The 25,292-nt window shown below is 35.8% G+C and overlaps 1 long non-coding RNA gene across 1 annotated transcript in view; it reads left to right on the top strand.

Annotated features, from left to right (window-relative positions):
* The window catches only part of LOC141497453 (uncharacterized), a 55,371-nt gene extending 34,762 nt beyond the window's left edge, over positions 1-20,609 (top strand). Inside the window, exon 3 of the long non-coding RNA XR_012471339.1 lies at positions 20,382-20,609. This is a non-coding gene — a long non-coding RNA (uncharacterized LOC141497453). The remainder of the gene's footprint in view (positions 1-20,381) is intronic.
* The last annotated feature ends 4,683 nt before the right edge of the window (positions 20,610-25,292 follow it).

The raw sequence follows: 25,292 nt of genomic DNA, 5'->3' as shown, positions 1-25,292 counted from the left end.
GTAACAACATTCTTGGGTTATTAAACATTAGATTATTGTGATGAGTTATTTCTTTAATCTCTTCTACTTATATACTTTAATATTTTTAAACAAATATCAGAGTTTTGAAAGTTTTTTGATTATTATTTCAGACCTTGAAGAGCTATGCTCTGCCCCCTTGACTCTTAATTTTTCCTTTATTATTCTAGATCTTTAATACACCAGATTTTGTCTAATTCTATTAAGATACCCCTTTGTAGTTTATTTTTCATAGTGGTAAATCTGTAAGTCATTTTAGGTAGTATCATCATTTTTATTGACTTGATGTGGCCCAATCATGAGAAATGTTTTTCTCATGATTTGAGACTTTATTTCTATAGAGTATTTTGTAGTTGTATCTCTCTATAAGTCATGAGGGTATCTCAACAGGTTAACTCCCAAGAATTTTAAGCAATTTTATAGCTATTTTAATGGAATTTCTCTCACCTAGGTGGCACAGAGGATAAAGCACTTTGGAGTCAGGAGGATACTTACAAGCTGTGTGATCTTGGGCAAGTCACTTAACCTTGATTGCCTCACATCCAGGGCTATCTCCAGTTTTCCTGATTCATATCTGGTCACTGGATCCAGATGACTCTGGAGGAGAAAGTGAAGCTGGTAACTTAGCACAGCACCCCCCCCACTCTAATCCAATTCATGTGCTTGTCATAGTATCACCTCCCTGATGTCATGGTCTTCTTTGAGAACAAAGGAAAATATCATAGCAATTCGGGTAATTTTTAAGAATTTATATTGTTTTCTATTGCTTCATTAAATTTATTAATCCCCTTGAATATTTTCTTCAGTGACTCTCTGAGGGGGGTGTTATATAAATCCTCGTATAATCTATAAATACTGATTATTTTGTTTCCTCTTTGCAGATGTTTATAATTTTAATTTCTCTTTTGTCCTATTGCTATCTCTTCTTGTTATATTGCTAGAACTGGGTAAGGCTTGAAGAAACTTTTGAAAATATCATTTCATTTGACTTACAGCATACAATTGAAATATTTTTAACATTTTAAACTCCAAATAATTAAAATATGGCAAAAAAATGGGCTAAAAGTTTGCTAATTTATTAGCTGTTTTTTCCACTTATAACTAAATTAAGATTGAATCTTTAAGGAATTTTTACTACTGACTTCAATTTGTAAAATAAAATTGGTGTATTGAAGGAAAAAATAAAAAATGTGTTTGAAATAATTGTCTCCCTTTATTACCGGAATTCTCAGATGTGCTAAGGCTGAATATACTAAGCTTGACAAATATTATCTGTGAACAGTAGAGAACATTTTCTCATGGGTAGAGGACCTGAGTTTGAATCTTAACTTTGTTTCTTATCATTTGTAGGACCTTGGGCTATTTACTGAGTCTCTGATTCTTCATCTATAAAATCATTTTAAAGGGTTTTATGAAACATAAAGTCTGTGAATCAGCAATAACTCCTTGCTATCAGAAAGGGGAGAGATATCTTTGAGTTACTCAAACAACAGTTTCATATTTAATTAAATTTTTTCAACTGCAAGCATTTATTATCTCTTTCTCCCACCTCCTCCCATATGCTTTGAGAAAGTAAAAAAGAAAAAAATTAACAAAGCCTTTGTAACAGATACACTTAGTTAAGCAAAACAAATTCCTATATCAGCTCCTGAATCTTGAGTTCTTCAGTTCTCTAAAAAAGAAGAAAAGTAGGCATTATTCATCATCAGTCCTCTGGAACACAGAGTCGATCATTGGATTGATCAAAGTCATTAAGTCTTTCAGAGTTTTTGGTTGTTTTTGTCTTGCTTTGTTTTTTATAGTATTGTTGATAGTATAAAAAAATTGTTCTCTTTGTTCTGTTCACTTTACTCTATACTGGTTTAAAAAAAGTCTTCCCATGTTTCCGAAACCATCCCTTTCATCCCTTTTTGACATATAATATCATTCCACTACATTCATAAACCATAATTTATTCAACCATTTACTAATTCATTGACACTTTCTTAGTTTTCAGTTCTTTGCCACTCCAGAAAAAAAAAAGAGTTGTTACAAATATTTTTGCTCCTATGGGAACTGTTTCTCTTTATCTTTGGGGGCTATAGTTCTAGTAGTGATATTTATGGGTCAAGGGGTATGCAAAGTCTAAGAACTTTGCAGTATAGTTTCGAATTGCTTTCCAGGTTGATTGGACCAATTCACTCTCTTGTAGATGCTGAAAAAGAAAATCCTAGGAAATTATCTTTAGATTTAGAATTATGATAAATACTTATTCCAATGACTTTGCAGTTTAGCATAAATGCAAAGACATGATATTTACTTCACCATGAAAATGTTATTATGAAAATGAAATTTTCATTGTTTTTTCCAAATATGGTATATATAAAGCAATATTTTCAGCTCTGACAATAATAAAGGAACTAGATGGTATCTGTCCCTTCTTGACAGCTTGCTGTCACATCTTTAGTTTCAAGGACCAAAAAATCAATGATAACAAAACTTATAATAATTATTTTAAATTTTATATTTTCATTCTATATTTTAGTAATATTATTTAATCTAGGTGTCTTGATGGATAGGGTGTTAAACTTGGAGCCAAGAAGACCTGAGTTTAAATCCTACCACAGATATTTATTCATTGTGTGACCCTTAGCAAGTTATTTCACCATTTTGTGCCTCAGTTTGCTCATCAGTAAAATATGGGAGTTGGATTCTACAGCCTCTAAGATCCTGTTTGTCTCCAACATTTTTTTAGAGATACTTTTACAGCAGAAAGAGCTCTGATTTAGGAGTCAGAGAAACGAGGTTCTAATCCTACCTTTGACCAATATGATCCTGGACAAATCACTAAACCTCAGTCCCAGTTTTCTCCTCTGCAAACTGGGAGTTGGATTAGATGACCTCTAGAGTTGCTCTGTGTCTATAAACCTATAAATTTTTTACATGAAGTCTTCATGTTACTTTGCATTTTATTTTAGAGAAGATGGGCACTTCCAATGAGTAAATGGGAAGGAAAAGGAAGTGAGGGGAGAAAGAACTAATTAAGTACCTACTAGATGCCAGGCAATGTAACCCCCTTTCAAGAATCCTGGGACATAGATTCTAATGCCCTGTACTAATGCAGATGTGCAAATCTTCTGCAAGTCATAATTTTAGGGTTACCTGGGATCACTGAAGTGACTTCCATAAGGTCAAACAGCCAGCATGTCAAGAGGCAGCACTCAAAACCATATCTGAGGCCAGTTCTCTATTCATTGTTCCAGGTCTGTCCAACCTTAGTTTTTATTGAAACAAAAGATAATATTTTTGATTTGTCATTTTAGTGAGAGCTCTGCAATAGCTCAGCTTTAGACAGCCCTGTACTATTCCATACTGAAAAAAAATCAATAGACTATTTTAATTTTTAAAGTTACTATGTGGTTAGAACATAATAATACTAATAATTGGCATTGATATAACACTTTAAATTTTATAAAGGGTTTTGATGTACTGCATACATGATCTCATTTGAGTTAGTGAAATAGGCACAATAATGCTATGAAAGAAGCATGTTAGATATTATTATCCCCTTTTTTATAAGTAAGGAAACTGAGTCTCAGGAAGGTTAAATTACTTGTCCAGTAAGTATCAGAGGCAAGACTTAAAGTTCCTTATGCAAAGTCCATTGTTCTATTCATTATAATCCTCCTCACTCCAACTTCACATTCCTTTCTCCCCCCCCAACACATGTACACACATGTCTATGGCAGTTTTTTCCATCCAGGAACAGAGAATTTAAATATCTCACTAGTCTGCAGTATAATTTAGGTTGGGAAATACTCCCCTGGATAAAAACATGTTAGGTCCCACAGTGGAATTTTACATACATCTTTCCATTGCCAAAAAGGAGTGTGGACATCTTTCAGCTGAGCCAATGGGAGACCACCCAATGACAATTCACCAGCTGGCTCTTTCGATGCATGACCCATCTTATTAAATACAGAAAACATCCATAGCATCTACCCCTAAACTGTCCCCTAGGAATATTCAGATGAATCATACCAGCACAGTGAAAAGCCATAGAAACAGACAGTGCACTAATGTCATATTAGAATTAAAAGGGCAATTTTCACAATCCTTCGTACTTCAAGATATTTGTGGAGAATAATTAAAGAGAAGATGGGAAAAAAGGAAGCAGAGACAAAGAAATGCATCAATCTGACTTAAAACAATCTTTGAAGCATTTTCACCTGTTTGATTTTATTTGCATAGCTCAGCATAGTAAGTAGAAACTGAACTCAGAGTCAAAAAATACCTGAGTTCAAATCTAGTCTCATAGACTATTTCAATTCTCTTTTAGTCTCAGACCCATCTTTAAAAAGGGGACAACTGCACCTGCTTCTCGGGCTTTGATCCTGAGGATTAAAGAAGATCATAGGTGAGGCACTTTTTATGCCTTAAAGAGGGTTATATTCACTATTACTATTGAGTACTTATGCTTTACAGAAGAAACAAGCTCAATGAGGATAAAAAAGGTTGTCTGTAGTCATGAGAGGCAGAATCCAGGTCTCTCAACTTCTGGTCCAATATTCTTCCTACTAAATATATCATACTGTAGGCTCAGACGAGATGAAAATGACCCAGGGGGATGAAGGCAACAGCTAACTTCAGTCTCTCCAAATCCTAGAAACTAATTCACAATCTACCAGAGTTCTTCTTAGGCCAAGGTGAGATAGTAGGGCTTGGTTTGCTCTTCTCACCCATCAGTCTCTTTGAAAGCATCCTCAAGATCATCTACTATGTCATTGGGAACACTGACTTTGTTTTTTTGTTGTTATTGTTCAGTTGCTTCAGTTATATATCTGACTCCGCAACTCCATTTGAGGATTTCTTGGCAAAGATGCTAGAGCGGTTTGCTATTTCCTTCTCATCTTTATAAATAAGAAAACAGAGGCAGACAGTGCCTTGCACAGGGTCACATGGTTAGTAAGGCTGGATTTGAACTCAGGTTTTTCTGATCCAAGCCTATGTTTAAAACTCCTTAAAACACCCAGGTTAGAAAAGCAGTCCTATCTAACTTTAAGTAGATAGAGAATTCCCTTTCAAAGCAGTTTTATGATTTCTAAAATATATCAATTGATTTGATGGGGAAGAGAAGCACAGCAGTTCTGGCCCTTTGACATTAGCGTCAACACCATAGAAATGGTTTAGAATATTAAAGAAATTTTAAATCTGGTCATAACTCCAGAAATCTCCAGAGTCTAATTTGCAACCCTACAAGGTGATTTAATTGAAAAACATTTCTCAATTATGGTTCCCATTTTCTGCTCTTCACCTGAGCTGAGTGAACACAGTGAATGTGATTGTAAACTAAAGGCTTCTCCAGAGGAGCCACCCCCCCCCATGTCATCCTTAAACAGCAAAAAACAACAGGAATTTTCAATTTGATCACTTAAAGATCATTAAAGACCACTTAAAGGAATTTTGACCACTTAAAGAGGATTTTATTCCTCTATGCTCTATGACAAAAGCATTCAAAATGTTTCTTTCCAGATTGATCAGAAGGCAGGGATGGAGGGAGGGAGGAAAGAAGGACGGATGGGAAGGAGGGGGAGGGAGGGTAGAAGGAAAGGAGGGAGGAAGGGAGGAAGATAAAGCATTAACAAAATGCCCCCCCAAAAGTTTTTTTAGGTATTTTTTAAAGTTGTATTTATTTAGGGCAATGGGGTTAAGTGACTTGCCCAAGGTCACCCAGCTAGACAATTACTAAGTGTCTGAGGCTGTATTTGAATTCAGATACTCCTGACTCCAGGGTTGGTGTTTTATCCACTGCACCACCTAGCTGCCCTCAAAAAAAATTTTTTAAAGAAATTAAAAAGACCATTGACATGGAAGTCAGGAAGTTGAAGCTTTTATTTCAACTCTGCTACTAACTAGCAATGTAATCCTGAACAAGTCACTTGGCCTTTATGGGCCCTAGATTGCTGATCTGGAAAAGGAGGAAATTGGCCAAGATATTCTCTTAAGTCCATTAGAGTTCTGATATTCCATTATAAAAACTTTGATGATTGAGAACCCTCAATTAATTACCTTTTATTTTTTATTTATTTTCCCTCTCATACTCTATTTTGAAGAGAAAAAGACAAATTACAGCAAATTAATCAAGATGATATGTGTTTCTCTGTGTGTGTGTGTGTCACACAGATATTTCTCAGGATGAGTTTTGTGATCAGTTTATTCTTTTTTTCTTTTTTTCTTTTCTTAAAATTTTTTCCCAATTACTTGTAAAGATAATTTTCAACATTTATTTTTTGTAAGATTCTGAGTTCCATCTTTTTTCTCCTTCTATCCCCTCTCTTTCATAGCAAGTAATCTGATATAGGTGATGCATGTGCAACTATATTAAACATGTTTCCATATTAGACATGTTGTAAAAGAAATGGAACATGAGAAGGAAAAAACATAAAATAAATTGTAAAAAAGTGAAACTAGTATGCTTTGGTCTACATTCAAACTCCATAGGTTTTCTATGAATATGGATGGTATTTTTCATTATAAATCTTTTTAGAATTAATATACATTATGGAACACTGTTGTTCTATTAGAAACAAGAAGCCTGGAAGGATTTCATGAACTGATGCTGAGCAAGATGAGCAGAACCAGAACATTGTACATCCTAACAGCAACATGGGGGTGATGATCAACCTTAATGGATTTGCTCATTCCATCAGTGTAATAATCAGGGACAGTTTTAGGGTATCTGCAACAGAGAATACCATTTGTCTCCAGAGAAAGAACTGTGGAGTTTAAACAGAGACCAAAGTCTATTACCTTCAATTTAAAAAAAAAATTGTCTTATGTATCTCATAATTTTGCTCTCTCTTATATTTTATTTTTTCCTTAAGGATATGATTTTTCTCTCAACACGTTCAGTTTTTCTTTAGATTTTTTGCAAGGCAATGGGGTCAAGTGGCTTGCCCAAGGTCACACAGCTAGGTAATTATTAGGTGTCTGAAGCCGGATTTGAACTCAGCTCCTCCTGCCTCCAGGGCCGGTACTCTATCCATTGAACCACCTAGCCGCCCCAACACATTCAGTTTTGATGAATTTATAGCATGGAAACAATGTAAAGACTCTCACACTGCCTTCTGGGGGGGGGGCAGGGGGGAGGGAAGCAAGGTGGGGGGGTGTAATTGTAAAATGCAAAATATTACAAAAAAGATAGGTAGAAACTACTATTCTAAATAATTGGAAAACAAATAAAATATTTCTATTAAAAATCTTTTAGAATTGTCTTGGTATTCAATATATTCTTAGCCTAATTTCATACACTTTCTAGCTGTGTCACCATGGTAAGCCACTTAATCTCTGTCTGACTCAATTTCTTTATTGTAAAATGTGGATAATAAGAGCACCTACCTCCCAGGGTTGTTGTGAGGACAAAATGAGATATTTGTAAAACACCTTGCAAACTGAAAGATGCTGTTTGTAAAATCTAATTATTAATCTCATTGCTGCTGCAACTACACTACCACCATCACTTGCAACTATTAGACCAGCACCACAATACTGAACCTTTACTGGTGTCCTGAATCATGACAGTGATGTTTCATATTACCTTGAATTGTCAAAGAAAGATTCAATTAGTTTCAATAATCTCTAATTAAGATAGCAAAGAAGACTAAGATATTTTAGAAAGAACTACAATAAGTAAAGGTTGAAATTTCCATTTAATCAAATGATTCTATCAACCCAGGTGTTCCACTAATTATTATTTATTAAGGTTTTCTTATAATGTCATAAGATCTAGTTAAAAGTCTCATTGCTATCAAAACAAAAATCAGGTATTGAGTATTTATTGAACATCACTGAGTGATATATTATATTAAGAATACTGCCTATGGGGTGGCTAGGTGGTGCACTGGATAGATAGAGCACCAGCCCTGGAGTCAGGAGTACCTGAGTTCAAATCCGGCCTCAGACACCTAATAATTACCTAGCTGTGTGACCTTGGGCAAGCCACTTAACCCCATTGCCTTGCAAACAGTAAAAAATAAAAAAAGAAAAAGAATACTGCCTAGACAGACAGAGCTGCCACCATATAGGGCAGGGAATACCCAATTGAGGCAAAATGCAATAAGCAGAGCATAGCAATCAGTTTCCATGATAATCAAAATAATGTAAAGAAAACAATGAAAGATTTCAGATTTCTGAATAACAAAGTGATCTGTCCTGATTTCAGAAGACCGATGAAGTATGTCTCCTGCCAATGAGGCATCTATTTTTATTTAGCTTTTTTAAATATAATAATTTAGTAGTTGTTGATTTACTTTGCTTAACTGTACAGAGGATTCTACTGAGGGAGAACAGTCATTGGGAAGTAACTGTGATGTTAAAAACACAAATTGGCAAAGATGGAAAAAATATGAAGAACTGAGGTATTGTAGAAAGAAGCATACAGTTGGTGTACACAGGAGTCAAAATATTGCTTATCTATATAGGTGTGTGTATATACATGTATACATATATACATATTATACTACAATAATGTAAATGCAACTTTTAAAGGAACAACCATTAAAACTGTGATAGATAGCTAGATTGCTAGATAGATGGATAGATGATAGATAAATGATAGATAGATAGGTATAGATATATACATGCCTAAAACAACCATATAAATGGAATTTTAAAGGACAACCCTTGATTGTATGATTATATTGAACAAATTTGCCCTGAAGAAGTTGCTGTTTTAGTTAGTTTTGCTGAAATATTTTTTCTTTTATTTTTCTTGCTATGAAAAACAACTCACAGCATAAGAGAAGGAAAGATATATTTGATAACTAAAGTGATAAAAGCAAAAAACAAAATGGATAAATAAAAATATCAGATCAAATATGAATAATACTATTAACATCAAAGAGAGAGAGAGAGAGAGAGGGGTGTGTGTGTGTGTGTGTGTGTGTGTGTGTGTGTGTGTGTGTGTGTGTGTGTGTGTGTGTGTATTCTTGACTTCCTTCTGATCAATAACCTGAAACTGGTTTCTGAAATATAAAATGAATATGTCCATGATTGTTCTATCATAGAATTTGAGATAGAAGAAAACTGGGAAATCTGTTGTGTACACTTTAGGGAGGAAAAATAAGAGGCAGTTTTCAAAGGTTTCAGAAAAGATTTTTCTCCCCATGAATCTGCACAAATAGGCACTGCCTTTCTGGAAGTTCTTGTAACATCTAAGATATCTTGCCCAAAAGAAACTGACTCTTCCTCCTCTTACACCACATTCTTTTATCTAACCTGTTTTGTTTAATAAGGCATATTAATAAGTCAGCTAGGTAGTGTGATGGATAGAACACTGACCTTAGAGTCAAGAGAACAGGAGTTCAAATGCAGCCTCAGATACGTGACACTTACTAGCTGTGTAACCTTAGGCAAGTCTCTAACCCTAATTGCCTTGCATCCAAGGGCCATCTCCAGTTGTCCTGATCCATATCTGACTACTGGACTCAGATGGCTCTGGAGGAGAAAGTGAAATTGGTGATTTAACCCTCACTCAAATCCAATGTGCTCATCATGGCATTGCCTCCCTTGTGCCATGGTCTTCCTCAAGAATGAAGGACAAACATCATCATCATCATCATCTTCCTTTCTAGAAACATATTCCACTCAAGAATCTGTCCAAATCTCATTGATATCTTTATTGGGATCCCTAGTTCATCCTCCTTACTTTGTGAATCTCTATTAAAAAATCAAAGGGTTGGGGAGTTTGCTTCTGACTCCTTTCTTAGACTTGCTCTCCTGTGAATTCCATCTACTGCTCTTTTTCTTCCTATAATGGGAATTCTATTTGCTTGCATCTTGAAAATTTCACTCTTGAGAACTTTTCATTTCTGTTCAGTTGATGTCGCCTTTAGAATCTGCTTATCTTCTTTCTGGACTTTTGAAATCTGCCCTCCAGATGTATCACTATGGAGAGGACATCTGGCTATGCAGCTTTCCTTTTCCCATATCACAAATTCTAAGATAGGGTGATCACTTCCACCATAAAGTTACTGACACATATAGTTCAGGATTCAGTTTCTCTTTGTTGATTAGAATTAGATTGAAGGAGCAGATAGATGGCATAATGGATAGAGCAGCAGGCCTGGAGTCAGGAGTACCTGAGTTCAAATTCAGTCTCAGACAATTAAAATTTCCTAGCTGTGTAACCTTGGACAAGTCACTTAACTCCATTGACTCAAATAAGTGAAATTAAAAAAATAATTAGATTGAAAATAGTAATACTCCTTGTTGGCTTGCTTACTTTCAAAGAATCAAATCTTCATTTTTTGCAGCTTTTACTATATTTTTTCATAATTAAATTTTATTTTATTTTATTTTCAACTCTGAGTTTTCACCCTTTCCCTCTCTCCTTTCCCTACATTGAGAAGGCTAGAAAAACAAAATTTGTCACAAATGTGTATAGCTATGGAAAACTAAGGTCTAAATTATTCACGTCCATAAAAGAAAATATACTACAAACTGCTCTCTGAATTAATTGATTCACTCTGGGGATAGATAATATATTTCTAAATGAATTCCTTAAAACAACAGTTTGTTATTGTTAGTCAGTTACTAAGTCTTTGAAAGGTAGTTATCTTTACAATATCTTTATAACATTGTTCTCCTGGTTTTACTCCCTTCTCTTTGCATCAATTCATATAAGTCTTTCCAGGTTAAAAAGAAATTATCACTAAGGTAAGTCAAAAAATGATCAGTTGTCCATAGTTGAGGTCTTCTGTTAGTTTTATAGCATATCTCAAAATCAGAATTGTCATCTTTTTCTTGAACTATTAATCTAATTCCTCTTTTTGTAGGTGACTTTGGGTGTATTTCCATATGATATATGATGTATTTCTCTCTCCATTGATCTTCTCCAAAAACCTGCTACCATGTTTTCTTTTTTAGATTCCTAGATTTCCTAAAAAAAATCAGTATATCTTCTTTACATACTATCTAATTCTGCCAACCCTTTCATCTATTTTATTCTTTTTCAATGTGCACCATTTTATCACATCTCAATAATAAGCTACTAGGTAGAATATGTCTCTTCTTTTTTTTAGAATCTCTAGTTCAGGCAGAGCCAAGATGGCGACAAGAAAGGAACTTCTCTTAGAAGCTCTCTCATAAAACTACGAAACTAAGGACTCTAACTAAACTTTCGAGAGACAGAACCCACAGAGGGACCCAATGAGGCAGTTCTCCTAATCAAGGTAACCTGGAAAAGTGCAGAAAGGCTCTGCTCACTGGGTCAGAGGGGCGGCCCACCAGAGGGGCGGCCCACCAGAGGGGTGGCCCCCAGAGAGCGAAAGAATTCCAGCCTCTTGGAGGCAGCCCCAGGGCGCTGGGAGCTGCAGCTCACAGCAGCAGGGGAGTTTCCTGAGCTACACCCCGGGGAACACCAGGCACAAATTGGGGGGACAGCAGGGACCTCTGCCAGAGCGAGCACATGGAGCCCAGCCCTCAGGGCACACAGCAAGCAACCTGGTCTTTCCACAGCCCAGATCCAGGAACAAAAGCAGGTGGAGCTCATAAGCAGGAGCCCCCAGGGCATGAGCCCATTGAACCTAGGGAGAGAGAGAGAGAGAGAGAGAGAGAGAGAGAGAGAGACAGACTGACTACAGAGCTCTGTCCTCTGCCCCTGGAACAGGACTCTGGGGCTTTGAACACATTCAGATCCTGATCCCAGTCTAGGCCCCCCCCATAGAACAGCACGCCCCCCCCCCACCTCAGCCCCGTGGCAGAGGGGGGGTGCATATGGTCATTCACAGAGCAAGAGGGAGGACAGAGCCTCTCACACTGAGACCCTTGTGGGAGTGTCCCAAAAGCTCAGGAAGCACCCCAAAATAGGCTTAGGCTGGGAAAATGAGCAAGCAGAGAAAAAAGAGGAACACCATTGAGAAATACATTATCTATGATCCCAAGAAGGATCAAAATACTCAGTCTGAAGATGAGGAAACACAAGCTCCTTCATCTAAAGACTCCAAGAAAAACAGAAATTGGGATCAGGTTATGACAGAGCTCAAAAAAGACTTTGAAAATCAAATGAGGGAGTTAGAAGAAAAACTGGGAAAAGAAAGGAGAGAGAGAGAGAGATGCAGGAAAAACATGAAAATGAAGTCAGCAGCCTAGTCAAGGAAATCCAAAAAAATGGTGAAGAAAATAGCATGCTAAAAACCAGCTTAGGTCAAATGGATAAAACAGTTCAAAAAGTTATTGAGGAGAAGAATGCTTTAAAAAGCAAAGCTGGCCAGATGGAAAAAGAGATAAGAAAACTCTCTGAGGAAAACAAATCCTTCAGACAAAGAATAGAACTCAGAGAGAGAATGATGAATTTACAAGAAACCAGGATTCATTACTTCAAAACCAAAAAAATGAAAAATTAGAAGAAAATGTGAAACATCTCATTGAAAAAACAACTGATATGGAAAACAGACTTAGGAAAGATAATTTAAAAATTATTGGAATACCTGAAAGTCATGATCAGGAAAAGAGCCTTGACATCATTTTCAAAGAATTACTACAGGAAAATTGCCCTGATATTCTAGAAGCAGAGGGCAAAATAGAAATGGAGAGAATCCACCGATCCCCCCGAGAAAGAGATCCCAAAAACACCAACCCCTAGAAATATTATAGCCAAGTTCCAGAACTCCCAAGTCAAAGAGAAAATATTACAAGGAGTCAGAAGGACACAGTTCAAATATCGTGGAGCTGCAGTCAGGATCACACAGGATTTAGCAGCAACTATATTAAAGGCTTGTAAGGATTGGAATATAATATACCAGAAGGCAAAAGAGCTTAGAATGCAACCGAGAATCAACTACCCAGCAAGGCTGAATGTCCTCTTCCAGGGAAAAAGATGGACTTTCAATGAACCAGGGGAATTTCAAATGTTCCTTTTGGAATGGCCAGAGCTGAACAGAAGGTTTGATCTTCAGATACAGGACTCAGGTGAAGCATGGAGATTGAAGGAGAGGGGGGAAAATATGAGGGCCTTAATGATGATGAACTGCATGTATTCTTACATAGAAAAATGACACTGATAATACTCATATGAACCATCTCAGTTAATAGAGCAGGTAGAGGGAGCTTTTATAGTTGAAGCACAGGAGAAGTCAATAGAAAAAAGGGAAATGTAATGGGAGAAAGAAAAAGGAGAGGGGGAATAGACCAAGATATTTCATATAATAAGTTTTTTCTTTATTATAATGAGCTATTGCAATGATATGGAAGGGGGGAAGGCAAGGGGGAATGAGGGAATCTGTGCTCTCATCAGAGGTGGCTAGGAGAGGAAACAGCATATATACTCAATGGGGTATAGGCATTATGAGTAAGGAGGAGCGGGAGGGACAGGGGGAAGGGGGGGATGTGAGTGATGGAGGAGAGGATGGACTATGAGGGGGAGTGGTCAGATATAACACATTTTCCTTTTTACTTCTTGCAAGGGGCTGGGATTGGATGGCCTGCCCAGGACCACAGGGCCAGGTGGATGCTGGGCCTAAGGGGTGATAGGGGGGCTCGGGGCCTCTTGGCCCCAGGACCAGGGACCTGTCTGCTGAGCTACTCAGCTACCCCACAGCAGAGTCAGAGTGAAAGGAGAGAGAAAATATAGTACATGGTAGTGGAGAAATACAAAAGGAAGGTGTTGCGATCAGCAATGGCAATGGTGGAAAAAATATGGAAGCAACTTTTGCGATGGACTTACCATAAAGAATGTGATCCACCCGTGACAGAGTTGTTGGTGTTGGAACAAAGACTGAAGCACATTTTTCATTATTATTGTTTGGGGGGGTGCAGGGCAAATGGAGCTGAGTGGCCTGCCTGGAGCTGCATGGCAGGGTGATCGTTGGGTGTCTGAGGCCAGATTTGGACCCAGGTGCTCCTGGCTCAAGGGCCAATGCTCTCTCCACCACCCAGCCACACCTACTATTATTACTATTTTATTTTATTTTGGGTCTTTTTTTTCTTCTTTTGGATTTTGCAGGGCAGTGGGGTTGGGGTGGCTTGCATGTCACACGGCTGGGTGATTGTTGGGTGTATGGGGCCAGATATGGGCTCAGGTGCTCCTGGCTCCAGGGCTGGGGCTCCATCCATTGCACCACCTGGACATACCTACAATTATTACTATTATTTTTTAATTTTAATTTTTTCTCTCCCCTTTACTTTATAGCTCAAGCGAGTCTATATTTTGTGGGGGAAGGGGGTATTCTGTTTACTCTTAAACAAGAATATTTTATTAATGTATAAAAAAATATTTGTACAAAAAGAGATAAATAAATATTTTTAAAAAAGAATCTCTAGTTCACCCTGTTCATTATCCATAATTTATGCATTGACATATAGGCATCTGAAACCAAATGTCATATTGTTGAATCTGTCCTTGGATTTTGCTCCCCTGTGAATTACTAGGATTCTCTACTGCTGTTTTCCCATGTGATAGCTGCTACTCTCAATGGTATCTGACTTAGCAGTTTTATTCTTCCCCTTCCATTTTCAATTTAAGACCTCCTTAATCAAATACTTCAAACTCTAAACAAGTATGTTTCACCAGTCTTTTGGAGCTATACCCACACCCTTTCAAGGAGCCCATTCCTTCATTTTAAATTATGGTTCAGAAATCCAAATACCATTATAGACATTATTGCCATAACCTGCTGGGCAACTTTTGGGAAATCAAAGACTTTGGGCTCTGGGGGAAGTGTAGTAGCACAGTTGAGTAGAACAATTCAATCACCTACTGATGATTAGAACACTGAGAAACAGGTTAGCTATACCAGAAAAACTGCAAAAGTTCAGATTAGACCATTGAGAGACCAGCTGATTGTACATGGTGCTGCAAAGATGTCGCCAAAAATCACCCAGTATTACTAGAGCATCCTGGTGCCTTGTTGATATGGGAGGGAAACCACATCCAAAAGATCAAGAACTTCCAGAACTCCCACACATCTAGACATCACAAGTCCTGTTTCCTATCAAATCAGATCAAAGGGTACAAGGGTTCTGGAAAAGGCAGGGAAAAAGATGTCTCTGTACAACACTCCCCTCACTATAATAAACATAATGTGCAGGTACTACAATCCCCTTCAACCCAGGCAACTACTCTTAACAACCTGTTTACCTCCAACATCTTCCCTTCGTCTTCTGAAACTTCTACCATTAATTTATTTTAATTTTTTTAGGGTTTTTTTATTTTGCAAGGCAATAGGGATAAGTGGCTTGCCCAAGGCCACAAAGCTAGGTAATTATTAAGTGTCTGAGGCCGGATTTGAACTCAGGTACTCCTGACTCCAGGGCTAGTGCTCTATCCACTGCGCCACCTAGCCATCCCTCTACCATTAATTATATACCATTAATTTATAAGTGATAAGGAAGTGGAAGGAGCATGATCTTTGAAGGTGGAGGACCTAAATTCAAATCCTACCCCTCAAGTTTGGGATCACGGGTAGGCCACTGAATCTACTTAGACTTCAATTTCCTTAAGTGTAAAAAGAGTTTGGACTACATTGTCCATTCTCAATTTATCATCCTGTCATCCTTTGTGCCCCTAAGATCTTAATTTTCTTCTTCCCAACAATGCTTCTTAGATTCTTTCTGGTGACATCTTTTGTTACCACATAAATCACCAGAAGTAGATAGTGATTCTCATGTCAACTGTCTTTGGAGCCTCTTTGAAACATCACAGTTCAAAACCCAAGAAAGTCATTTACTATCTGAATGACCCTCAAGTTCTCTGGCACTCAGTTTCCTTAAATGTAAAAATTCTTTAAGATCTCCAGCTCTAAATCTCTGATCTTATAATAAGAACTTGTAATAACTAATTTCTCTATTATTTATGACAAGTCAACATGTAATTGTTTTGGAGTTAGTATTGAGTTGACAAATGACATTATTCCTTGTTAATTGAAACCTTTCCGGATGACAATCTCCTCTAACCCCCTTTGAATTCATATTCTCACTCTTTGAGACACAAACGTTTCCTTCCTCCTGACTCCCCTTGCTACAAGGAATCTTCTCTGTATCACCTTCTTCTACCCTCTACTTTTCTGGTGTTTTTTTTTATCATTTATTAATATTATTTGAACCTAGATTGATGTGGCTAGAAATTGTCTAATCCAAAAACTACTATTGAACTCTGGGAAGCCAGATGGTTTCAGGGAATATTTGGATTCTACCCATGTCTTGGGTCCACTTTGGGTTCCACAAATTTGAATATTTATGCTTACATCTAGATCAACCTTAATTTAAATATTTATGCTTACTGATCATCTTGTGGTCTGAACCCTATATAAAGTAAACCTCCAAGAGACTGGAGTGGGAGCCTTCTTCCGTCTGGCTTGGTCCTCTACCAATTAACTTAATAATTTTTTTTTCTTAAACTATTTCAGATTCTGGGCTCATTCTCATGACTAATATTGACATAATTCAAGATTTTCCTTTGTCTCCAGAACTTTTTTCTTCTTTGTTCTTTATCTCAACAAACTTCTTCAGTTTTTTCAAGGAATAATACATTACCTTTTCCTTATAAACTTGGAGTGGAGAGCCACTCTTCTAATCTCTTCACCTTCTCTTGAAGGGAGACTGTACTATATTTTGTGGAATATGGCTTTTTGGTGGAAACATATGTCCTTGCAAAATTCCCTTTATCCTTCATGCTTGCTGCAATATGAACAACAGTTCTCTGATACTTCTCATTGAGAGCTCTCAGTTGCCAATTCTCATAGTAAGCTGCCTAATTGCTTTGCTGGAGCAGAGGAATGGAAAATTCTTTCCAAAGATTTCCTTTTCCCAGTGTTTTTTAAAAAGTCTTTTATTTTACTGAGGAAAGAGCTTCACTTTAGTAGCTTAGAGCTTCTGATTATTCATTCAAAGAATTTCATTCAAAAGAGTTTTATTATATGCCTGCCATCTGTTAAGACCATAAAAGCAAAGGTTGTCTTTGTTTTTTATTTTGTTTTGGTCAGGATCAATGGTTTCAATGCAGTTAGATAGTGTAGTGGATACAGTCCAAGACTCAAAGACATCTTCATGAGTTCAAATCTGTCCTCAGATAATTACTAGCTGTGTAACCCTGGGCAAGTCATTTAATCTCCTTTGCCTCAGTTCCTCATATGTAAAATGAGCTGGAGAAGAAATGGCAAACCATTCCAATATCTTTGCCAAGAAAATCCCAAGTGGATCACCAAGAGACAGATACAACTGAAACAGCAACAGCAATAACAGTATCATGATTTGCCACAAAGGAATTCCAATTTAAAAAAAATTCTCTACCAATACAGATGGGCATAAGTTCTACAACTTATGGTATTAGGAAGTTGTCTAGGGCATTGAGGGGTTCGGTGACTTGGACTGTGTCACTGTGACAGTATGTGGAAAAGGTAGAAGTTGAGACCATTTCTTTTTTTGTACAAAGATAAAAAAGAAATTGCTCATGCCCTTAAGGAGTTTGCATTCTACTGGGAAGAGGAATCACATACACAGGCAAGTAAATTCAAAATATGTACAGAATGTTTTAGGGGGATTAGGTTGGAATCCACTATTTGAAGCATACTAAATGATGATCCTACATGGTCCATCAATAAATTTCTCTACCTTTACTCCACTATCTTGGCTTCATCCCCCCAATCCCCACAAAAAAATTTTCTGTCTCCAAAAAGGCTCAGAGGATACTATAAACTCAATCCTGGGTGGTGCTGAGCCTATACACCTTGGCCTGCTTTGGTGAGACAGGGTCTTTGGCTTCTAAATATAGGGCATGCTCTACCAAAGACTTTTAACTAGTCCACCCATGGTGGTGGATTAAATGACTGATCACTGAAAAGGAAGAGCCTCAAATTCAATGGACAAGGAAAAGATAAATCCAACTCCTGATCTTACCTGTCTTATTCTCTCTTCTAAACATATACTCTAAAATTTCAATAGTTCTCTCTTAGATTTCCTATAAGATGAGGGTGAAATTTCTTCTTCCCTTGACCCCTTCAAAGGAACAACAACTGTCTATACAGGACAGCAAGTTCAAGTATTTCCTTAAATGAATGTTAATAATCAATCATCAGTGCCTTTTCTCCTTTTCCACTGAGCACAGATAACTAAACATAAATCCTGAGGTGGATGTTTCTTTCTTTAGGGGACATCATGTGAGGTTGAGAGGTTGAGAGAGAGCACCTGAGTTCCCTCAGGGCTGATAAGTTATAAGAGAAAGCACTATATGGAAATCAAAAAAGGGCTAGTGCAAGAAGTAGCATTTGAGCTTCCTTTTGAAAGAAGCTAGGGATTCTAAGAGATGGAGCTCAGAAAGAGATGTTTTTTAGACATAGAGCATATCCTGTATAAAGATACACCAATAGGAGACAGGATGTAGTATTTGGGAAGCAGCAAGGAAATCAAATTGGAGAGAAGAAATTTGAAATCATTGTGAAAAAAAATAAGTTGCAGAGAGATCTTAAAGGGCTTTAAATGCCAAAGGAATTTATACTTTATCATAAAGGTAACAGGGAGTTTCTGACACTTCTTGAGTAGGATGGACAGTTAAACTCCCTTTAAAAAAGATTTATCTTGGTATTGAAGGGGAATGGTATACAAAGAACAACAATCAGTGGGGGTAACCTGAAGTTAGAGGTGAAACTGCTATATCCAAGAAAGAGGTATATCTGAAACCAGTGGATAAAGCACTGGTTCTAGAGTCAGAAAGACAGAAGTTCGAATTGACACTAGCTGTGTGACCTTGGGAAAGTCACTTCACCCTAATTGCCTCACATCCAGAGCCATCTCTGGATTGGATCCAGATGACTCTGGAGGAGGAATCTGGTAACTTAGCACAGCAGCTCCCCACTCAAATCCAATTCATGCACTTGTTATGGATTACCCCCTGATGTCGTGGTCTTCTTCAAGAACGAAAGACAAACATTATTATCAGTGTACAGATACAAAGAATTCAAAATTATAGTCAGCATCTGAATCTTACAATATTTCTATATAACCTAATTAATAGGTTATTTGTTTCTTTTGCTATTGCTTATTTGTTTAGTCATGTCTGACTCTTTGTGGCCCCTTTTAGGGTTTTGTTGGCAAAGATATTGGAATAATTAGTCTCCTTTTTCTTCTATTTTATAGATAAGGAAACTGAGGAAGAGTTAAGTGATTTGCTCATGGTCATATGGCAAGCCAGTGTCTGGGGCTGGATTTGAATTCAGGTTTTCCTGACTCTAGATCCAGCTATCCATGGCACCACCTGATTGCCCCATTTTGTGCCTCTAAAGATATATATATATATATATATATACATATATATATATATATATATAATATATATGTGTGTATGCATATATGTATAATTAGTATATAATTTACATTTATATGTACATACATTTTCACTCACTCATATATTTTATATGGATATGGATATATAAATACTAAAATATACCTAGTATTATGTATATTACATATATGTTCACATGCTATATATACACAGTTATGTATTTATATACATAAATATATACTCATAATGAAATTTAGAACTATTTGTCCAGAGATTCTCCTTTGTCCTTCCTCATAGTGTGTTCCATTTATTTATAGTAAACATTCATATCAGCTTATTTTTATCTAGAGACAAAGCCTATTATAAAAGCACAGACACAACTAAAAAAGATTTAAGGGAAAGCAATGACAGTTCATTAGGCCAGATATGTCAGGGTAGGGGGGCAGCACTGAAAAGGAAATAAAGGCTTAAGGTCCTAGTACTGACAAAATAGTAAAATCCTATCCTGGGGGATCACTTTTTAAGCAGGTCAGTGAGCCAGAGAAGGCTCCAACTGCTCGTGAATATATTAAATTCATAGTACTAGTATCCTTCACTTCCAATCTATAAAATAATTGCTGACCATTGGATCAGGCATAAATCAGCTTCTTCTCTTTCTCTCTGAAGAGGCCCCACATTCAGGGGTTTCCCTCTATTTCAGCTTTCTTCTAATTGGGAAAAACTACACTTCCCATCAGCTCACTTGCCAATAATAGGCTAAATTAAAAACAAATAAATCATACAAATAGAAGGGTTAGAAGAGGCTTTTAAAAGTGATGCCTAAATGTTTATTTTTCAATGGTTATGAACTCTTTGAAGAGAGGAACCAGATCCAGTTTCTTGAATAAGTCACTCATAGCTTAATAAGATTATAAATTCCTTGAAGGAATGGCTCATTATTTCATTTTTTATCTCCAATACTGAGTACACAGTGAGCATCTATTATTTATTGATTTGAATTATTAAATTAATTTCTGAGTCTCAGTTTCCTCACCTGTAAAATGCAGGATATGGATGAGATGAACTCTATGATCTCCCCTAATTCTAACATTGTGATTATTGGGATTTTCAGGACACCATGAATACTTGATCTTAAAGGAAAACCACTACAGTTATTTTTGACTTGAAGTCATTGTGAAGTAATTTAATACCTTTCTCTACCTTTCCTATAAGGAAAAGTCAATGACTGGGTTGATTGACAAAATCTTCTCAAGGAAGAAATTTGATGAAGACCAACTTTGCTAGGGCCATCTTTGCCACAGAGGCTGCAACACATCTCACCTAATGGAAGTTCCAAACAATGAAACCATCATTTTCTAAATTAAAATAATCTTTATTCTAAATGTGTATTATATTATGTACCTGAGTACCAAACTATAGGTAAGTCTTATTAGTAATAAAAGCTAGCATTTATATATTGCTTTCAGGTTTGCAAAGTTCTTTAAAAATCTCTCATAATAGTAGCTAGAGGATGATGTATTTTTATAAGTGGTTCCCTAGACTAAGCCTAAGTGAACCATCACACTCAAATTCCATTGTATCCAGGCTTCTGGGTTGCTCCTGGCAACCAAAAAGAATTCAGAGCATCAAGGATCCCACACCTTCTACCTAGCAAGTGAGCATACAAAGAACACAATCAGGAACAGAAATAATGTGTTGAGGAGCCTTATAAAGAGATAACCAAAATGAAAGCTATCAAGAATTTAGTAAGGAAGTCTTTTGTACCAAGCTACAAGTAAAGAAAAACCCTAAAAACTGAAAGAAATTCTTTCTCATGGTAAATTTCTTCCACTAAAGATATGTTGCTAGTCTTAAAAATCATTCTTTAGAAAATCATCCATGTTGGTTAAGCTTCTCTTAATTCATTCCATCCTTTTTGATGGGTGTTTATAATCTTTGCAAGATAGTATTACCTTAAAAGAATTAAAAGTTACTATGGCTATGTTGATCCCAAAAAAGGGGGGAAATGTATTTGTTTAGAATATCTGTGAAGGGAAAAACAGGAAATTAAAACAGTTTTAAATGACAAGAATTGGATCTTGTAAGTAACATGAAAGCACATTTTGAATTCTATTTTTAAAGTAAATGATAGCTATATAATCCTCAAAAAATTTTAAATGAGGAATAAAATGTATATAAAATAATTGTTGTTTTTCAATGAATCTACCAGATCTTATAAAACTAAATTATGTGTATCTATAGGTAGATAGGTATGTGTATAGATCTATGCAGTGTTTTATATTGTATATGTATTTGAAAAAAACAATTTTTTTCAAATATGCATATAATATATACATATAATATACTGCAAAGATCTATACAAATATCTATCTACCTATTACAATAGGTTCAGTCTACCTATACAACATATATATATATACATATATATATATATATTTGAAAAAACAAAGAACAATTTTTTCCATATATAACACTGCATACATATATACATACGTTTAATGTTGTCATCTGGGAAGATTCTGTGTTCCATTAACACTGGAAATTCTCTTCTGGGACTGCCAAATAAAGGCTGTACTTACTGTTAAAAGCAAAGGGGAACTATGCAAAATTGGTGACTTGGGGAGTGACATAGAATATTATGATCGATTCTTATATAACCCCATATTTAAAAGATTAGGATATTAAACCTCATATCAGTAAAATGACTTACTAAAGGTAATATAGTAAATTAGTGCCATATACAAAATTAGATTCCAGATCTATGCTGGTTCTTTCAATTTCCAGGATGCCTCTATGATCAAAATAATGTTTTATTAAGAATAATCTGGCAGCAACATCTTGTATGGACTTCATGAAGGGAGAAACAAGAATTGAGAGAACTAGTCAAAAAATTATGATAATTGCCCAGGCATGGGAAGATAAAAGTCTAAAACTATACAGGAAATAATGAGAGGATAAGAAAAAGGAAGAATTAACAGGACTTTGGAACTGATTGAAAAAAAAAGTCAAAGATGATCCCAAGAATTTGGGCCTAGATATTTAAGAGAAGACATCATCAACAGAAGTAATGACAATAATAATAACTAATGTCTTTTTAGTACCTGTAAGGTTTGCATAGCATTTTCATGCATTTTCTCATTTGGACATTACAAAAAAACCCTATTTAGCTGATGGGAAAACTGAGGATGACAAAGATTGAGCTACTCATATTCACTTAGCTACTACATTTTTGAGGCAGAATTTAAACTCAGATTTTCTTAATACCAAGTTACCTCTCAGTAATACAGAAATCAGGATTGAAAAAATAGGAATATGGTGATGAGCTTGTATATGTTAAGAGAACAATGAAACATTCAATTGAATATATTCAGCAGGCAATTGAAGTTGTGATCTGGAACTTGGTTAGAATTAGAAATATAGATCGGAGGGTAATTTACATAGCTATAAGAGTTAAAGTCATACAAATAAATTAGATCTCCAAATGTCAAGATAAGACTAAAAATTAAACCTTTGGAAATATCCATATTTAAGGAATAGGAAGAGAAAGTGAATGGGAAGAAAAAAGGATCGGTCATAATGTTAGTTGGAAAAACAGAATAGGACAATATAATGGAAATCAAGGCAGGCAAAAATTTCAAGAAAGAAACTTATCTAAAAAAGAAAAAAGAGAGACTTTTAAGAGAAATCAAAATGTTATCTATTATTGTTATAGGAGCTTCAGGGGTTGAAAGAAAAACCAAGGTAACAAATCTACCCATTCACTTGCCAATTTTCTTTGCTTAATCTCTTCTTGCACAGACATGAAAAAAGGTTCACCATCCTCCTCTTTCAAATGTGAAAGATTATATTCTAAACTAGTGTTGTACTTGGTAAGTCTCTCTACTGCTACCTAAAATATATTGTGGGCTCTTTTGACCTCTTCATTGTAGTGATTTCATTTCATCAATTAAAGTTCAGCAGGAAATTGCAATGGTTCTAATTAATCTTTATTAATTTATTTATTTCTCATTTTTCAGTGTCAATGAATTTTTAGAATAATTGAGGCTGAATCTGAACCTGCCATATCTTCTCTCTTTTATACATTTTTCTTTCTGTTTTCTGATGAATAGCCTAGCTAAGGAGGCAAAACCATTATCAGAATATTGGATAACTAAATAGTTAATTCTTTGGGTAAGGTAACTGATGAAATAAGAAATTACAAAATGAAATGCAAGCTTTTATCACTGCTTTCAATTTCTGCAGTGAAGTGACAGAGTAACAGAAAAGGAGACAAAAGTTGCTTTAAATGGCCAGCTGCAAATCACTAATAAATATTCATTTAACTGTTAAATGTTATAACCTTCTCCAATTGCCAAAAAGCTCACATTCTTCTGGTCAAATTGAACAATATCAATATTAACATTCTCAGTATAAATAAAATCAAAAGACAAAAGAAAGTCATGGCTAAATGGAAGGGATGGCTCAAATTTTCCTTGGAAAAGTAAATAAAGGAGTTGGCAGAATTAGTTTTATTATTTACTCAAAGAAATAAGAAATATTATTTAATGTGACATAACCATCTCACCTTGCAAATGCTCATGAAGCACATAAACAAATTAAAAAGTCTCCATAATAATAATAATAATTGGCATATGCATTAATATTTCATAAAATGAAGAGAGAAACTCTTCAAAAAATTCAATAAAATATTCCCGAACTGTCAACATTCACTTTATTATCTGGTAAAGTCAATGTAAATGTGGGCATAAGGGAAAACAATGGGAAAATCTATCAAAACATAATGGTTCAGGGGTAAGAAAACTAGTTGCTTAATAATAGTTATTAAATCCCCACAGTATGATTTTTGGGGGTATCCCAATGAGGCAAGCTTAGAAGATTCCAGAGTGTTTGCAATAACTGTTTATTAATTAAATTTGATCGGGGAACTAGAATGCCATTCTTTATTCATAACTATCCTATCCTAAACTATAGAATGTTTGGTTAGCATATTTAGCTAAACATTTAGCATGTTGAAATACTGGTTGGAAGTCTTGGTTACCTCTGTGTAAGCTAACTTGGTTATCCTAGAAATTTGACAAATTTATATGCTACTAGATTAATCTGGAAGGGAGAAAAACGTGATCCATATATGTTTATTATTGATATGTTTTCAAGGTTAAATTCAGTTCATCTGTACTTTCAACACATAAGTGATATGTATAGTCATTTGCAATCATTCTTGTGTTGACAACAACCTCTTAGCTATCTTCTTAATATGGCATAGGCTTATAGGTTGGGTCTTCAAGGGTCAGTCATCCCATTGAGCTCCCTACCTCTCTTCCACTTTGCAACTCAATCCCCAAAAGTTAGTTTCCTCTTGAATCCATAATCATTAGAGAAATACCTTCACACTTTTTAAAAGTTCAACAGTAGATTCATTTGTGTATTTCATTTTCACACATTAACACTTCATCTTTTTATTAATCTGTTATTTCATCAACCAGCATAAAGGAGAAATCAATTAGTTAAAGACCAATTTCCTCATTAAATATTATTTTGCTTCTTTATATTGGGGAATGACATAGGGGAGAGAGAGGGAGGAAGAAAAGTTGTTTGTTTATTTTGTTTAAACAAGGGTAGTTTGTCCTTCCATTCCTATGAAGATAGAAATTAGCTTCATTATATTCCTTAGATATTTAAAATAAGATACATGCAGAGAGCAATGGTTGGATATGCTGGCATACCCAAAAGGAGAATTCCTCCTATTGGACCTTAGGGCTAGGGTCTCTGGCAATGTTCCCTAGGGTCTGTCTGACTACCCAATACTCACTCTATGAATGTGTATGTCATTAGAATCAGAGGGAATTTTGAATTCATTAGGACAACTTCAACATACATTAGGTACCTCCTAAGCACAGAGCATTATAATTAGCTTTGAGAGAATTCCAAAGATGAAATATCACATCATCCTCTCCCTCATAGAGTTCCTAATCTAGTAGAAAGCAAACAGTATATTCAAAAACAATTAAAGTGTTTTAAAATC

The sequence above is a fragment of the Macrotis lagotis genome, chromosome X (assembly GCF_037893015.1).
Source record: "Macrotis lagotis isolate mMagLag1 chromosome X, bilby.v1.9.chrom.fasta, whole genome shotgun sequence".
Classification (NCBI taxonomy): domain Eukaryota; kingdom Metazoa; phylum Chordata; class Mammalia; order Peramelemorphia; family Peramelidae; genus Macrotis; species Macrotis lagotis.
This window is presented reverse-complemented; position numbering and strand designations above follow the sequence as displayed.